This window comes from Dermacentor andersoni, chromosome 2 (assembly GCF_023375885.2).
Source record: "Dermacentor andersoni chromosome 2, qqDerAnde1_hic_scaffold, whole genome shotgun sequence".
NCBI lineage: Eukaryota > Metazoa > Arthropoda > Arachnida > Ixodida > Ixodidae > Dermacentor > Dermacentor andersoni.
The window spans coordinates 197,653,931-197,672,900 of record NC_092815.1 but is presented as its reverse complement, the minus strand read 5'-3'; the positions used below and the strand labels follow the sequence as shown (position 1 = coordinate 197,672,900).

Below are 18,970 nucleotides of genomic sequence, written 5' to 3'. Positions count from 1 at the left end.
GATGGAGAACATCTGAGCCCAATGGGGCGGAGGAAGCGCTCGGTCGCATCGATGACGCTCTGCATGGCGGCTTCAACTTAGCCGTCGCTCCCACCGACGCACCAGATGGTGATGTCATCTGCGTAGATGGTACGGTTGATTCCTTGAATCTTCGTGAGCTCCTTAGAAATCCCAATCATTGCGATGTTAAATAATGTTGGCGAAATGACTGAACCCTGAGGCGTGCCGCGTGAACCGAGGGCGATCTCTTGCGAAAGGTATCCTTCGAGCTTAAGCTTGGCAGTTCTCTAGCTAAGGAAGGATCGGACGAAGTCGTAGGTCCTTTTCCCGAGCCCTAGGCCGGCAATAGACTGGAGAAGGAACTCGTGTGAGATATTGCCGAACGCCTTCTGCAGGTCTAATCCGAGGATGGCTCTGGTATCTCCCGTGCTCCGGTCGACGATCTGATGCTTTATCAGCTTCATGGCGTCCTGCGTCGACAGGCCGGCTCTGAAGCCAATCATATTGTGGGTATACATGTCATTGGCCGCGATGTGCACCTTGAGTCGCTGTAGCAGGGCATGCTATGCAGCCTTACCGACACAGGACGTCAGGGAAATTTGTCTTCGATTCTCTATTCCTGGTGCTTTACTGGGTTTGGGGATGAGTACCGTGCAGGCCGCCTTCTACTGTGTGGGGACCTGTCCATTACGCCAGACTTCATTAATCCTTTCAGTGAGGAAGTCGATCGACTCATCATGGAGATTCCTCAGCATCCTGTTAGTGGCGCCATCTGGGCAAGGGGCAGATTTGACGTTGAGTGAGAAGAGGACATCTCGGATGTCGGCCGCGGTAAAGTCCTGGTCCAACTCCGGCACTGCACACCCCACGTAATCCGGCACCTGGGTGGGGACAGAGCTATCCGCGACCGGCAGGTACTTGTCTACGAGCCTGTCGACAATTAACTCGTCCGGGGTAGAGTCCGTAGCGAGGTGGATGGTTCGCGCGAGGGATCGTCTCTGGCTGGATCGGGTGCTGCCCTCATTGAGAATGTGTTTGAGCAGACCCCAGCTCTTGCCTGATCTGAGCTGACCATCGACGGATTCGCAGAGCTCATCCCATTGTCGCTTACACAGGTTTCTGCAGTGATGTTCGATCTCCCTGTTAACCTCCGAAACCTTCTTGCGGAGCCTCCTGTTATACTTCCGCCGGTTACATCTCGTGAGGAGGGCTTGGTTAGATTCCAGCAGGTGCGCCAACCTGCTATCCATCTTCTCAACGCCGAGCTCAGTGACGACCTCCTTGCTTGCCGCCGCAGCGTCAAGCCTGATCCGTTTGCACCAACCTTCAAAATCTGTCTTGACCATCGGTGCGCGCTCGGCTCTGATCTTGCGGAAAACGTCCCAGTCGATCAACTTGAATTTCCTCGTCTTATAGCGGGCAATCGCAAGGAAGACTTCGATGACGTAGGGCTCACTTCCGAGGTCTAGAGCAGTGTTGACCCACTTGACCTCCCCTACGTTCTTGACAAAACAGAGGTCTGGGGTGTTGTCCCGGCATGCGGAGTTGCCTCTCCTAGCGGGGAAATCCTTATCGGTGATAAGAATCAAGTCCAGTTCCATCGCAGGCTGCCACAGTCCGCGTCCCTTGGCCGTGTCATGGGTGTTCCCCCACACCCTATGTGGGGCGTTCAAATCCCCGACGACGACAAGGGGGTGTGCACCGGCCAGGCTGACGGCCCTCTTGAGGAGATAGTTCGCCCTCGCCCTGCGGTAGCTGGGGCTGCAGTATACGTTGAGGATAAAGAGGCTGTTTCTTCTGAGGCCATTTCTGGGTGGGTTCATGAGGATTTCAGCCATGACGTACTCGATGCCTTCACCAACTGCCCCGATGTCGCGAGAGAGGCAATTGTACCTTTGTTGACAAGGGTAGCAACTCCCCTACCTCCTGAATGTGAGGATACTACCAGGTAACCTGCGAGTTTGATAGGAGTACTAGTTGCAACTTCCTTAATAGCCATGACTTGAGGCTTAACTTTCATCATCATCATCATCATCATCAGCCTGGTTACGCCCACTGCAGGGCAAAGGCCTCTCCCATTCTTCTCCAACAACCCCGGTCATGTACTAATTGGGGCCATGCCGTCCCTGCAAACTTCTATATCTCATCCGCCCACCTAACTTTCTGCCGCCCCCTGCTACGCTTCCCTTCCCTTGGAATTCAGTCCGTAACCCTTAATGACCATCGGTTATCTTCCCTCCTCATTACATGTCCAGCCCATGCCCATTTCTTTTTCTTGATTTAAACTAAGATCTCATTAACTCGCGTTTGTTCCCTCACCAAATCTGCTCTTATCCCTTAACGTTACACCTATCATTCTTCTTTCCATAGCTCGTTGCGTCGTCCTCAATTTGAGTAGAACCCTTTTCGTAAGCCTCCAGGTCTCTGCCCCGTAGGTGAGTTCTGGTAAGACACAACTATTATACACTTTTCTCTTGAGGGATAACGGCAACCTACTGTTCATGATCTGAGAATGCCTGCCAAACGCACCCCAGCCCATTCTTATTCTTCTGATTATTTCCGTCTCATGATCCGTATCCGCCGTCACTACCTGCCCTAAGTAGATGTATTCCCTTACCAGTTCCAGTGCCTCGCTACCTATTGTAAATTGCTGTTCTCTTCCGAGACGGTTAAACATTAGTTTTCTGCAGATTAATTTTTAGACCCACTCTTCTGCTTTGCCTCTCCAGGTCAGTGAGCGTGCATTGCAATTGGTCCCCTGAGTTACTAAGCAAGGCAATATCATCAGCGAATCGCAAGTTACTAGGGTATTCTCCATTAACTTTTATCCCCAATTCTTCCCAATCCAGGTCTCTGAATACTTCCTGTAAACACGCTGTGAATAGCATTGGAGAGATCGTATCTCCCTGCCTGACGCCTTTCTTTATTGGGATATTGTTGCTTTCTTTATGGAGGACTACGGTGGCTGTGGAGCCGCGATAGATATCTTTCAGTATTTTTACATATGGCTTGTCTACACCCTGGTTCCGTAATGCCTCCATGACTGCTGAGGTTTCGACTGAATCAAACGCTTTCTCGTAATCAATGAAAGCTATATATAAGGGTTGGTTATATTCCGCACATTTCTCTATCACCTGATTGATAGTGTGAACATGGTCTATTCTTGAGTAGCCTTGGCGGAATCCTGCCTGGTCCTTTGGGTGATAGAAGTCTAAGGTGTTCCTGATTCTATTTGCGATTACCTTAGTAAATAGTTTGTAGGCAACTGAAAGTAAGCTGATCGGTCTCTAATTTTATATTAGCTGATCTGATAGCTGATCTATATTAGCTGATAGAGGTTTATATAAGCTGATCGGTCTAGGATTAACCTTGAGAGTTCTTAAATATTTCGGCAGAAGCGCCTTCTTGTTGGGAAACCCTCTGCAGTTCCATTGCCAGATACTAAAGTTCTCGTCCGCACTATCCATGGCTAGGCTGAGAGGAGGCTTGAACGGCCCTGAGAATCGCGCCCTCCGTCGAAGGTGCTAGTACATGACGTCGTGCTGCGACCTGCGAAGGAGCAGGGCTGGGTTCTCTCCTGGCATCGACATCCTCTAGTTTGCTTATCCGTTCACTGAGTGCACCTAAGCCCATTTTTGGGTGCGCTATAGATTCCTGGACCTTTGCTAAGCTAGCCTGTATGCTGGCGAAGGTATTCTTGAGTTCTGAGAGCAATTTTATAGTCTCGTCTTCCTCTCTGTTCTCTACCGCTCGATGCTTGGGCGGGCGTACCGCGTGGGATGTCTCGGACGTACCCATGGCGACCGGGGCCAAAGCGGGTTGCGGCGAGGAGGGTGAAAGCGCAAGCTTCCTAATCTCCGCCATCTCCGCAGCTAGCCTGCGCATGAAATGAAGAGTTCTTGCGTTGCAACGTGGCAGCACCTTTTTTTCCAAATCCGCCACAACGCTATTACATCATGTACTGCTATATTTTTGAAAATTTCTGTTCCTACGTATGTTCGGCTGAGGTAAGTTATAACGATGTCAACAATTTTCTTTCTGGTGTGTTGTGCCCTTCATACGTTTTACGTGATTGGGTAGCTCCTCCACACCTAGAATACCAACTCGAATACTTAAATAAGTTGTGCGCATCTTAACCAGCAAGTTTCTCTGAGTGCTGCTTTATTAAAGAAATGAGCATTGGACACGTGGTATTCTGTTCGCATCCATTTCCTCGACCTGAAGCATGAATAGCGCAGAACACTTAGATATTGTATTTAGGCCATTTCATTGTAACCGTCATGCATTCATAGCTTCGAAGTAATGTCGCAGTGTCATTCATAGAAATGTTTCAAATATGTCCAGATTTCATCACCGCAGCAATCTAAGATTGAGAGTGATCAGGCTGCTAAAGGATTAGAGATCTTTTTTTTTTTTCGCTGACGATAACATCCGGCTCTTACACGCTCTCGTGTTGTCCACGCGCTGATTCTTGTGTCTGATAAATGGCCTATCTCGTTCAGCATCTCCTTATCACGTGGGCACTAAAGTTCAATGTACAGGGTATTTGAACGAATTCAGTTCTTTAAAATTGTCTGTCCCAGACAGAACAATTCCTATCCATGAGCTTGTGTACTCGAAAAAGCGCACATTACTTACAAAAAAAATGAAGTGCAGAATTTATGAACTAATAAAATTGAACTAGATAACTATTTAACTAGTGGATTTATGGCACATATTCCAATTTATAAATTCTAGAGGGTGAGACTGCAAGCCATATTCAATTGAAAAGAATTGTGTGGATGACACCATTTACGAGATATGCACCGTTAATCTTGCGGTAAAAATGCACTGTTGTTGCACTTACTCTCTTAAAAAAACGTCGTTCCATGCATTGAAGCACTACATTAACTGGAATGCCAATGAATTTCACCGCAAAGTTCGGGTATTTATGCCTCTAAACTGGTGTCGTTCGGAGAATTAGCTCCAAGTGAATCCGCATTGTGAACGCTCCGGCTAAACTTCGTGTAAATTAGCGCGTTTTCGTTAATTAGTTCGTTATGCAATTCAATATTGCTGCAAGTAACATTTTTTAAAGTGTTTGCTGAAATACCCGTTATATATGTGGCGATTTTGTCCGGCAGGGAGTGTTATGGGGATTAGTCAACGTCTTTGCACCTATTGACGGTGCTAACAGAATTCGAGTATGTGAAACTTTGCCTAGCCCTATTAACTGCGAACGCGGCATCTTGTTATATGAGGCGAAAATTTTGACATTGTTCAGACCAATCGCAGCAGGATTAAAGTTCAGCGATGCTGTAGTAGTGAAGTTGGGTCTTGCGTAGTACAAAAGTGCAGGGCTCATCGATGTAGGCGCTTCAGGACAAGTATCTTGCTATTATACACGAGTTGAAGGTTGCTCTTGCTTCCACTTTCATTGGATTTATGTATCTTTATGCATCGCTTCCCGAGGAGTGTCCTATGTTTCCTAACCACTTTCGTTCTGATCCGATGGTGTGGTTATTGGAAAGATTGTTGGGAATTCTGTAACTGTAGAAGTTAACTCAAAGCTCTTTAATTATCAGGAAATGAATGATCCCGTAGATATAGCCCCAGCAACTTCATTTTTTGCACACTTGCCCATATTTGCTTCTTGAAGATTCTTTAGTGAAGAAGTTCGTCTAGCATGAAAATTTGGTGTTTTTCAATGCTGCTATGGTTCTACTGAGCAGCTTGCAATGCTCCTGGTAAGCCTTGCTGAAACCTTTGATCGTGTAAAGCATTCCTATATACCTTCTCTTCTCGAACACGCCAATGTCAGCTCTAATTTGCTTAAACGCATTAGCCTTACCTACACCCATTGACATGCTAACTTGGTTACTCAATGCAATCTCTTATCTATCTATTGGCTCCTCCGGGAAACAAGGCAAGGCAATGCCCCCACTACACTTCCCCCTTCATCTGGAAGCGCTATGCTTCAGCGCGATTCAGAGGAGTTTCACACATGGCATCCAAAATCTGGGTAATGAAGTTAAAGTGTTAGCTGAAGCAGATGATGTAGCGTTCATTTGCACAGACAAGCCGAGTGTTCAAGGCGCCGTATCCATGATAGAGAAACTTGGCAGTGCAGCAGGAGCACGGATGAACTCTAAGAAAGAATCAGGCTCGTGGTTCGGTTCACGGTATTACAAGATGGAGCATTTCACAGGAATTAAGTGCTCTCATGTTCCGCCAAAGCACCACAATTTGCCGCTAGACGCATAATAATTAAGCGCGCAGTACTGAAAACAAGTTTCCGCTCTGCAAAGTAACGCTGGAATATTTGTTCCTCACGAATTTATTACGTTCGGTAGAACTTAAGCTTCCATAAGGATCCGGTAACAAAATTTACTACATTTTGCAGGCTAATAATTACGCCAGGCTTTACAGCCAGCGTTAACACCAAATGTTTACCACTTTTTTATGGTCTTGAATTTTTAAGCTCATGAGGCCCGAATCACTTTTCGAATCACCCAACTGTCGGTCTGGGCTGGGTTGAAGCTGAGCCATACTCGGCATTCTGCCAAGCACGTCTGGCGAGCGACAGTGCACCTGGATCCCGGTCACTTACGGGGCCGAGGACGGACACCGTCATCCCACCGGCTAGCAGATTCAAATTCCGTCAACGGCTTTGTGGGTGCGCTAATGAGGCCAGAAAATATTTTTAGGCCTCTTAGTGCGGACGGGCTGGGATTGGTGCATCTCGACGTGCGGCATAATCTCACTTCTATTTTCTTGACATTTCGGATCATATTATTCGGTCAGTCATATAGGTTATAATTTTTAACGTCTTACATAACTTAGTTGTTTCTTCAAATATTTATTCTCATTTTTTGAGCGCAGCTCCTAGGCGCCCGTTCCTGTGGCGAGCGTCGGCGTGACCGAGCGAACGAGCGAACGAGCACAGCGAAACCAGAAAGAGTGAACGGAGAGCGCAGCGGGGTTTCAAAAACGCGACGAGGAAAGCGGATGAAGAGGGCATGGTGAAAGCGCGAAAACAAAAGGATAGTGCGGCGACGCCGAATACGAGGTAGCGCCAGAGTAGCACGCCTCCTCTGGCCGGGCTGTCGGTGGCAGCTGCTTCGAATCGCACCCACGCGTCACCTACGCGTTGGTTATCGCGCTCTCCAGATTAGCGAGGCAGTCGTGCCGCACTTAGCTCCATATGGAAGGTGCCGCACGAGACACATTGTCGGCGCAAGCCAATATGTCGCGAAATGAAAGCTTGTATAGCGATGGGCCAACATTTTTCATTAGGAAGTATCGCAATCGTCCGAGAAATGCGTGAAGCCCACTTCGTGGTTCGTTTCCCGAGAGTTTGGTTTGACACAGATTACATGTAGTACCTGTCGTGTAAAATGCTGTACAAAGATTTACTATACATGCTCTTCCCGCCTACATTTGTGTCCCATTTGTGTCCCAGCTAACTTTAGCCAGAGCTTAAGAATACGCGAATACACGTATCTAGACAAAACCAAGCTAATGTTGTTTGACGTCACTTCGAGATACCCGAAATAAATTTTCTTTCTGCGTATTTGGATTAGTAGCCTTAATTATTTATCAACTTCTAATATTGCCATTAGATGAAAAGTGACAATCACAAAATTGTAGGGAGACATGAAAAGCTCCAGGTTCACCACGTGTTTGCCAGCTTCGTTGTCCCCCTCTCGTCATGCCATCGCCGTCGCGCCATCGTCGTGATCTCATTGTTATTAGAACTATGCTGAAACAGCGCGACTGAAACAAGGACCGACCGAGAAATAAATACCATAGAACAATCGCAGACTACAGACGATCGCGGCAGCACGATGTGGTCGTTCGTATCGTCGTATACAGTCGTCATACATGTGCTAAGTGACTACCATCGTGCAGCCATCATGTTCATTACATCGTTGTCACTTCACTTTCGTCATCTGGCACTGGTCATGCCGTCGCCGTCACACTAGCGTGGTCATACAGGCTTCGTGATAGTTTTTATCAAAGCTCTGCCCCCATGAGCCACTAGTCTTCATCCTATTTTCACTGTACCATTGTCACGCCATCGCCGTCATTGCATCATCATCATACAGCTGTCGTCTAACACTCGTTGTCATAATTATGTTGTGATGCAGTTGTGATCGATGGCTTCGTCATCCTACTGTTGTCATGTCGTCACGGTCCCTCTATCATCGTCACAAAGTCATTGTTGTCATGCGGTCGCCGTCACGCTGTAGTTTACCATCGTAATCATTGGCAACCTCATCCCATCTTCATAATGCCACCATACCGCATTCTTTGATACATATACGACAGCCCTTTTTCGTCATTTGACTGTAATCATGCTGTCGTCATTCAATCGTGATTGCGCCACCACCGCACGGCTACCACAATCATTACGCCATCAACAAACAAACGCTATCATGTCATCATCATCATCAGCCTGGTTACGCCCACTGCAGCGCAAAGGCCTCTCCCATACTTCTCCAACTACCCGGGTCATGTACCAATTGTGGCCATGTTGTCCCTGCAAACTTCTTAATCTCATCCACCCACCTAACTTTCTGCCGCCCCCTGCTACGCTTCCCTTCCCTAGGAATCCAGTCCGTAATCCTTAATGCCATCGCTTATCTTTCCTCCTCATTACATGTCATGCCCATCCCCCCCCCCATTTCTTTTTCTTGATCTCACCTAACATGTCATTAACTCCCGCTTGTTCCCTTACCCAATCTGCTCTTTTCTTATCCCTTAACGTTACACCCATCATTCTTCTTTCCATAGCTCGTCGCGTCGTCCTCAGTTTAAATAGAACCCTTTTCGTAAGCGTCCAGGTTTCTGCCCCGTACGTGAGTACTGGTGAGACGCAGCTGTTATACACGATTCTCTTGAGGGATAATGTCAACCTGCTGTTCACCATCTGACAATGCCTGCCAAACGCACCCCAGCGCATTCTTATTCTTCTGATTATTTCAGTGTCATGATCCAGATCCGCGGTCACTACCTGTCCTAAGTAGATCTATACCCATACCACTTCCAGTGCCTCGCTACTGTTGCAGCGGGTGGCAGAGTGACGGAGACGATCGAAGAGCACGCACCGCACTGTTTTATTTCAGTGACAGCGAACTATATATATAGGCTGCTTGCCTATGACGTAACATAAAAAGAACGAATCATGTTTGACACGTGTGGCACAGCACTTCATATCACGTCTCCCTTTCTTTTAAAACTGCAGTCTTTGCACGGGTCTTCGTTGTCGGGTAGACCTCCGTAAGACCGGCGGACTTGGGGGAGAGAGAGCCTGCTCGGCTGGGAGGGACGTTGGAGGTGTTGTCGAAGGAACAGGCACAGCGCCAGTTGGTTCTGCAGTGGCCAGGCTGTACCGGCCTTCTGGCGTTGACGTGGGCCGATTCTTGTTGTCCGGGCGGGGTTGAAGCGAGTCGGGAGCCTCCGCTTTTGGGGTCACGGGTGACACAGGCACGCGACGGAAAATTTGGTCGAAGTGACGTCTGGTTAAGGCATCTGGAGTGTCAACCGTTACAAGGCGTGAACCCTCTGTGCTCTTGACCATGCCTGGACGCCAACGCTTCCCTTGGCCAAAGTTGCGCACCCACACCTGGTCGCCGGACTGGAATCTGGAAGGCTGCGAGTAACTTCGAGGTAGAGAAGGGACGCAAGTATCCAAGCGCGAACGAATTTGGTAGTTCAGCAGCATCTCTGAAGGAGACTTGCCGCACGGTAGTGGGGTACGTCGATAGCCTAGGAGCACTCGCACTGGTTTTGTTTCGAGATCGTTCACCATCGAGTGCTTAAGAAGGCCATCCTTTATTGTGCGGACCTCACGCACCGCCAGACCATTAGATTGTAGGTGGTACGGCGCAATACGTAGATGGGTTATGTTGTTGACAGTCATGAGCTGGGAAAACTGCTGACTTGCAAACTGAGGCCCGTTATCTGATACAACTGTTTGCGGCAAGCCAAAACGCGCAAACAATTCTCGAAGCCGCGCTATTGTGACTTCTGTGGTCGCCGACTCGACGGGAAGTGCCTCAATACATTTAGTATGCGAGTCGACGACTATCAACAGCATGCGTCCCTCTATCGGTCCGGCATAATCAATGTGAAGCCTTGACAATTTGGTTCCCGTTTCTGGCCAACAGATAGTAGCCTGTCGATGGGGCATTGGCTGAGCTTGTACACATGAGACGCACGAACGTGCAAGGCTTTCGATCTCACCATCCAACCCAGGCCACCAGAACAGCGTCCGAGCCAGTCTTTTCATCCCCGATGCACCCTGGTATGACCGATGTAGCTCAACAGTGCAGCCTGGCCACTCCAGAACCAACTGGCGCTGCGCCTGTTCCTTCGACAACACCTCCAACGTCCCTCCCAGCCGAGCAGGCTCTCTCTCCCCCCAAGTCCGCCGGTCTTACGGAGGTCTACCCGACAACGAAGACCCGTGCAAAGACTGCAGTTTTAAAAGAAAGGGAGAAGTGATATGAAGTGCTGTGCCACACGTGTCAAACATGATTCGTTCTTTTTTTGTTACGTCTTAGGCAAGCAGCCTATATATATAGTTCGCTGTCACTGAAATAAAACAGTGCGGTACGTGCTCTTGGATCGTCTCCGTTTGTCAGCGCCCGTATGGCATCAGTTGGCACGAACGAGCTGCCAAGGGTCTCTGAAGACAACACGTATTCTGGTAAGGTGCCCGATCGACAAACGCTTGTTATCGGCACGAGCAAGCGGCTGAGTGCGTCCGCGTTGGCGTTTTCCCTGCCGGCCTTGTACTCTATGCGGTAGCAATATTGGCTTAGAAACAGAGCCCATCTCTGAATACGTGCCGATGCCATTGGGGGCACAGGTCGATCTTCTCGTAGAAGTCCCACCAGTGGTTGGTGGTCCGTGACCAATACGAACTCGCGGCCCAGCAGGGTAGTCTCGAAACTTTGTTACTCCGAATACCAGTGCGAGCGCTTCCTTCTCGAGCTGAGAATAATTCTTTTCGGCGTGTGTTAAGGTGCGTGAACGGAAGGCAATGGGCTTATCCGATTTTCCAATTCGGTGCGAGATTACGGCACCTAAACCCGATGGTGACGCATCGCATTCCAAGCGCACTGGTTGGTTGGGATCGAAATACGTCAGAACAGGCGAACTCAGAAGTGTTTGTTTAGCCTTGAGATATGAATTTTTCTGCGCCGTTCCCCAGTGCCATTTATGCTCTTTTTCAAGCAAAAGATACAACGCGGCCAGCATTGTTGACATGTGTGGCAAGAACCGGTGATAATAAGTCAACAGACCCAAAAACCAGCGCAGTTCGCTCACATTCGTAGGCCGTGGCGAGTCGCGTATTGCTGCTAGGTTCTTCGCAAGCGGATGCAAGCCGTCTTTGTCAATGCGATGGCCAAGGTAGACGATTGAGTCTTTGCAAAAATGGCATTTTTCGGCCTTCAGCTTGACACCATTTTCTTGAAGTCTGCGCAAAACGTCCCGAAGCACTGAGCCATTATCGTCTTGACGTTCCGCTATCAATACATCGTCCAAATACACCTGCACGGCTGGAAGACCGGTCAGGACTGTTTCCATGCGCCGCTGAAAAATCGCGGGAGCCGAGGCAACTCCAAACGGAAGACGCTTATAGCAGAACAACCCCTTGTGGGTGTTTATCACGGCCAACTTTCTCGCCTCCTCATCCAAAGGGAGTTGGTTATATGCATCCTTAAGGTCAAGTGTTGTGAAAAATGATCCCCCACGTAGCGACGCGAAAATGTCTTCAATGTTTGGTAAAGGGTACTGCTCAGTTATGCACGCAGCATTGATTCTGGTTTTGAAATCGCCGCACATGCGAAGGGACCCGTCTTTCTTCAGTACTGGTACGATTGGCGCCGCCCACTCAGAAGGTGCTATGGGCGATAATATGCCTTGCTCTACTAAACGGTCCAGCTCAGTTTCCACTTTTTCACGAAGAGCATAAGGAACTGACCGTGCCTTGTGGAACATTGGTTGGGCGCCTTCTCGAATGCGAAATTTGACAGGTGGCCCCTGAATGTTTTCAAGTCCTGGCTCAAAAAGGGCAGAAAACTCGGTCCTGAGGCTGTCGGGATCTGCTGACGTCGATTGAACGGTAGCGAGAAACCCGGACGGCAAAAGCGAGAACGCTTGGATTAAGTCCCTTCCGCAAAGGCTGGGACCCGAGCAGCCTGTAACTATCAGTGTGGCAGGTACAGTCTTTCCCGCAAAATGGGCTTCAAGGTGCAGTTCACCGACAATGGGTAGTAGCAGCTGAGCGTGTGCTTGCATTTCGATAAGCGCGGCCAACTCAGACGGTGCTTTAGATACACCTCCTGCGGAATGATAGAAAACGGTGATCCCGTGTCAATAATCATGTTCAAGGGCACGCCACCCCAGCGGATAACTCTGCGGAACGCCTGGAGCAAAGATTTCTCTTCCCGTGATTCCTGCAATGTGAAGACTGATGAAATATCGCCTTCCTCCGTTTCGGATAAAGCGCTATCATAATGAACTGCGTTAGCGACGCCATCGCGCCTACGACCAGCCCGGAGCCCCGATTGGGAGCGGCATTTTCTTGCGAAATGACCAGTCTTCCGACAGCGAAAACACTGCTCCCTTTCGTGCGGACAGTCGCTTGCTTCGTGCTCGTAGTTTCCGCAGCGTGCGCACTCCGTATGGCTTTGCTTATCTTTGGTGAAGGTCTGATATCGGCACGATTTACTCGCTACAGTACACACCGCTGCCTCATTATCAGGTCTAGTCATGGCGCTTACTTCCAGGGCGGCTGTCTCTGCCGCTATGGCAATCGTTTCAGCTTGGGCAAGTGTGAGCTGTTTTTTCAAGCAGCGTCTGCTGCACCGCCCGATTTCGGATGCCACAAACAATGCGGTCCCGTAACATACGATCCAAACTGGTGCCGAAGTGACAATTATCCGCAAGCTTGCGCCTGATCCCGTGTAAAGAACTTGTAACTTGCTGCAACCTCATTAGTCTTCGGCGCATAGTGGTTGTTTAGGATGGTAAGTGCGTCCTTGTAACTCAGGCCATTTACTTTCTGGGGGGCGCAGTGTCCAGCAAGAACGCCTACCATCTTCGTTGACAGTGTCGAAACCAAGAGCGCCCTTTTCTTATCATCTGTCTTAATACCATTTGCTTCGAAAAATGCCTCCAGTCGAGTCAAGTAAATATCCCATTTATCTTGATTTTTGTCGAAACTTGGGGTACCAAGGTTCGTAGCAAGGGCCATGACCGCCGATGCTCCGTAGACTCGATTACTTTCAGTACCCAGCAGGACTCCCCAGCGCTACCGAGACGCCACTGTTCGTGGCGGGGGCTCCGCGGGGTGGTCACCCCCGCCACCACTGTTGTAGCGGGTGGCAGAGTGACGGAGACGATCCAAGAGCACGTACCGCACTGTTTTATTTCAGTGACAGCGAACTATATATATAGGCTGCTTGCCTATGACGTAACATAAAAAGAACATATCATGTTTGACACGTGTGGCACAGCACTTCATATCGGCTACCTATCGTAAACTGCTGTTCTCTTCTGAGACTGTTAAATTTTAACTAGATTTCTGCAGATTATTTTTAGACCCACCCTTCTGCTTTGCCTCTCCAGGTCAGTGAGCATGCATTGCAATTGGTCCCCTTAGTTACAAAGCAAGGAAACCTCATCAGTGAATCGCAAGTTGCTAAGGTATCCTCCATTAACTCTTATCCCTAATTCTTCCCCAACCAGGTCTCCGAATACCTCCTGTAAACGCGCTGTGAATAGCACTGGAGAAATCGTATTTCCCTGCCTGACGCCTTTCATTATTGGGATTTTGTTGCTTTCTTTATGTAGGGCTAAAGTGCCTGTGGGGCCGCTATAGATATCTGTCAGTATTTTTACATACGGCTCGTCTACACCCTGATTCCGTAATGCAACCATGACTGCTGAGGTTTCGACTGAATGAAACACTTTCTCGTAATCAATGAAAGCTATATATAACGGTTGGTTATATTCCGCACATTTCTCTATCACCTAAGAGATAGTGTGAATATAGTCTATTGTTGAGTAGCCTTTACGGAATCTTACCTGGTCCTTTGGTTGACCAGGCAGGAAGTCTAAGGTGTTCCTGATTCAATTTGCGATTACGTTAGTAAATGCTTTGTAGGCAACGAAGAGTAAGCTGATCGGTCTATAATTTTTCAAATCTTTGGTGTCCCCTTTCTTATGGATTAGGATTATGTTAGCGTTCTTCCAAGAATCCGGTATGCTCGAAGTCATGAGGCATTGTGTATACAGGGTGGCCAGTTTTTCTAGAACAATCTGCCAGCCATCCTTCAACAAATCTCCTGTTACCTGATTCTCCCCAGCTGCCTCCCCCCTTTACTAAGCTCCCAAGGCTCTCTTTACTTCTTCCGGCGTTACTTGTTGAATTTCAAATTGCTCTAGACTTTTCTCTCTTCCATTATAGTCGTGCGTGCCACTGGTACTGTATAAATCTCTATAGAACTCCTCAGCCACTTGAACTATCTCATACATATTAGTAATGATATTGCCTGCTTTGTCTCTTAACGCATACATCTGATTCTTGCTTATTCCTAGTTTCTTGTTGACTGGTTTTAGGCTTCCTCCGTTCCTGAGAGCATGTTCAATTCTATCCATATTATACTTCCGTATATCACCTGTCTTAGGCTGGTTGATCAACTTGGAAAGATCTGCCAGTTCTATTCTAGCTGTAGGGTTAGAGGCTTTCATACATTGGCGTTTCTTGATCAGATCTTTCGTCTCCAGCGATAGCTTACTGGTATCCTGTCTAGCAGAGTTACCACCGACTTCTATTGCACACTCTTTAATAATGCCCATAAAATTGTCGTTCATAGCTTGAACACTAAGGTGCTCTTCCGGAGTTAAAGCCGAATACCTGTTCTGCAGCTTGATCCGGAATTCCTCTATATTCCCTCTTACCGCTAACTCAATGATCGGCCTATGGTCACTGCAGTGCACCTTGCCGAATACGTCCACATCTTGTATGATGCCAAGTTTAGCGCAGAGTATAAGGTCTATTTCATTTCTAGTCTCGCCATTCGGGCTCCTCCACGTCCACTTTCGGCTATCCCGCTTGCGGAAGAAGGTATTCATTATCCGTATATTATTCTGTTCTGCAAACTCTACTAATAACTCTCCCCTGCTCTTCCTGGAGCCTATGCCGCACTACCCCACTGACTTGTCTGCAGCCTGCTTCTTGTCTACCCTGGCATTGAAGTCGCCCATCAGTATAGTGTATTTTGTTTTGACTTTACCCATTGCCGATTCCACGTCTTCCACGACTTCCTGCTCATTATGGCTGGATGTAGGGGTGTAGACCTGTACGATCTTCAATTTGTACCTATCTTTACGTTTCACAACTAGATCTGCCACCCTCTCGTTAATGCTATAGAATTCCTGTATGTTACCAGCTATATCCTTATTAATAAGCAATCCGACTCCTTCGTCTCGTTCTCGTCCCTGCGCTAAGCCCCGGTAGCAGAGGAAGTGTTCGCTTTTTAGCATGTATATGCTTCTTTCGTCCTCCTAACTTCACTGAGCCCTATTACATCCTATTTACTGCCCTCTAATTCACCCAATAGCACTGCTAGACTCGCCTCACTAGATAACGTTCTAGCGTTAAACGCTGCCAGGTTCAGATTCCAATGGCGGCCTGTCCGGAACCAGGGATTCTTAGCACCCTCTGCTGCGTCACAGGTCTGACCGCCGCCGTGGTCAGTTGCCTCGCAGCTGCTGGGCACTGAGGGCAGGGTTTGATTGGTGTATGCATACAGGAGGTTCTGGCCAAGTTCTGCACCAGGGTGGACAATCCTGCTCTGGTGAGGGAGTGCGTTACCGGTTCTAGTCACCGGGATCAGACCGCACTCCATGCCTGTTTATGCAATTTTATCAACAAGCGTATTTTTTTAATCCGGTGGAAAATTTCGCGCCACCGGGTTTCGAACCACGGTCCTCTTGCATGCGAGGCGAATGGTCTACCTCTACGCCACCGCTTCACCATCATGTATTCGTTGTTATAATGTCGTCATCGTGCCGTCGTGGTCGCGCTATTTTCGTCCCTCCAGGTTCATCATCTGACTCTCGTCATGGCGGGATCCTCAAGCCATCGTCTTCGCACCATTGTCGTCATACAGGCGTCTTGACACAATCGTCATCACGCCATTGACGTTATACACGCGTAGTTGTCTCATTCTCCTCATACCACTGACAACCATAGTCGTCATGCAGTTGTCTGCATTCCTTGTCCTACCGTCGTCGTGATGCCGTCATGGCCGTTCCATCATGGTCAATATAACTTCGTCATCGAGCATCGTCATCGTCGCGCCATCATTACACCTATGTTGTCATGCCTTCCTAATCACGCTGTCATTTTATAATTGCCATCACTTTCGCAGCGGTATATCAATGTGGTTGTAGCGTCGACGTCCTGCCGGCTTCGTGAATCCATCGATGTCATTCCTTCTTCGTTACTCCAACATCGTCGCTGCGTAAGCGTCATACATTCCTCGTAAAATCTCTCGGCGCGCTTTTGGGCGACCTTAACGAGCAAGTGTTATATCGAATTAGGATGATACCGAGTACCTCTCGTACAGTCAAAATAAGTCGCATAATATTTAACGGTACAGATGCTCAATAAATGTCACTTCACAAATACGATATTTCGCAACATCGATGGACTACTAATGTCATTACCATCGACCATGCCATTTGTATGAGTTCTGTCACAATTTCTGAGCTAACTTTACATTTTTTGGCCTTATTTCGTATAACTTAGATATTTACCCGAACATTTTCATTGTTTTGTTACCATTGCGTATAGCCTCTTCATTCCGTGCGAATCATGGGAAATGCGTCATAGTAGGCATTGGCCATAAGAAAAGGACAAAGAAAGAAGCAAGCAACAAGAAAGTAGACTTGCTTTCACCCTGACAAAGGTTCGTGTGCTATCGGCTTCATTTGCACAGTCTTAATAGACTTTGGACTTGCCAAACAATTTTTCATTATAACGCAGGCGCTATCCTTGGGCGCTATGTTGTAAAAAAACTGAATTTTTGTAAGGGGGTGAAAGAGGTTCGTGGACCCCGTACTAAACAGACAAACTCGAGGGAACGGCATGAGAAACATTGTCTCAGCTGGCCGATGTAGACATTGGCAAACCTATGGGTTTCGCTTTGTCATTGTTATGCCTACTGCGAAAAAAAAAATGATGCCTAGCTCATTGCCGGCTGTGCCACAAACCATTTCTGGCCTTTTGCTTCGCCCATAGCAGAGAACAGCCGTTCACAGCTGATCGAGGACACTGCATGATCTAGGGCACCCCAAAAGATAGGTGAACACAGCAGGCGCAGTAGCAGCAGCAACTATGCCTGGAGATATGCTGCCAAGCGACCAGCTTTGTTTTCTCGTGTCTTCGGCTACATCGTGGTAGTCGCACAATGTCGTCCACAACACCGTTACGACAAAAGCACCATTATCACATGCACCACTACATAATTGGTGCTTCAGAAAGTGTTCTGAATATAGTGTTCTCGGTCAAAATAAAACGGTGTCCGCCCTGATTCCTTAGTGGCTATTGTGTTGGACTGCAATGCACGAGTTCGCGGGATCGGATACCGGCCACGGCGGCCACATTTAGATGAGGGTGAAATGCGAAAGCACCTTGTAATTAGGAATAGGTGCACGTTAAAGAACCCCAGGTGGTCCAAATTACCTGAGTCCCCACTACGGCGTGCCTCATAATCAGATCGTGGTTCTGGCACGTAAAACCCCATAATTTAATTTATATGAGATAAAACGGTTTCCTATACCTTTCACGAAGTGCGCTTCCAAAGGTATATAAGATCGCCAAGTCGGATATGTTATCAAATATTACATAAGTCAGCATCACGCAGCGATAGGTGGTCGTAAATGTAGTGTCCGCCATGGCGCTTCTCTGATAGAGCCAGTAGGACCCTGCGTCATAAAGGAGCTGTAAAAAAGAATAGGGTAACCTTCAGAATATAAAATTGTACTGCTTATTTGTTGCCAACTTCAGCGCTAGTGTCACGTGGTAATGACTGTGAATAACGACAGTGGCGCAACGCAAGTCGCGAAACTGCTTGTAGGGCGAAGATGTGCCTTAGAATACAAGTCGGAGAAAGATAGCGGCACGCATGCTGGTCGATCATCGAAATGTGATCTGCAAGTAGAGAGCACCGGCTTTATACATGGCTTTTCGAAGGTTTCAGCACAGTCAATTGTGCCCACGTGCATTCTAGAAAGTAGAATATTATTCGTGCAGCGCATACAATTTGATTACACAAGGCTGGGCGAAAAACATAGCCAACAGACAGAATGCACGTTGACATTCGTGAAATTTGCGATGCGGAATGGCACGTGCTGTGCTTAACGGAATCTTTTAACATTTGAAGGCTGGTGAAAGGAACTCACCCGGAAAAAGGCAAACATTTCCGCGTCCCACTTATATGGAAACATTACGGGACACATGAAGAAGTAAAACGAAAATCTCAAATGAAAAACATTGATAACTTGTGAAATACGTCATTTATTTTAGAGTGCAGCTGTTAGGCGCTCGTTCCTGCGTCGGTGTTCCCGGCGTAACCGAGCGAACGAGCGCAGCGGATGAAAGAACGAGCGCGGAGCGCAGCGGGGGCCGCGAATTTTTTTTTTTTTTAATTTGCGGACTATTACGATACAAACTAATGCGAAATATGAACGCAACTCTATACGTGTTTTTATTCCGCGACATATTGACTGGCGGTGACAATCTGTCTCGTGCGGCAAGTTGCAAATAGAGCTAAGTGTGGCACGACTGCCTCGCTAAACTGGAGATCTCGAGAGCCAGAGCCTGGCTGATGCTCGGGAGCGATTCACAGCAGCCGCCACCGAGAGACCACTCAGACGACGCGCGCTACTCTCGTGCCATCTCGTA

The 18,970-nt window shown here is 48.1% G+C and overlaps 1 long non-coding RNA gene across 1 annotated transcript in view; it reads right to left on the bottom strand.

Annotated features, from left to right (window-relative positions):
* LOC129387182 (uncharacterized) overlaps positions 1 to 18,970 on the bottom strand; it is a 117,896-nt gene that overhangs the window by 57,224 nt on the left and 41,702 nt on the right. The window contains exon 2 of the long non-coding RNA XR_011892635.1: positions 17,847 to 18,007. This is a non-coding gene — a long non-coding RNA (uncharacterized lncRNA). The remainder of the gene's footprint in view (positions 1 to 17,846; positions 18,008 to 18,970) is intronic.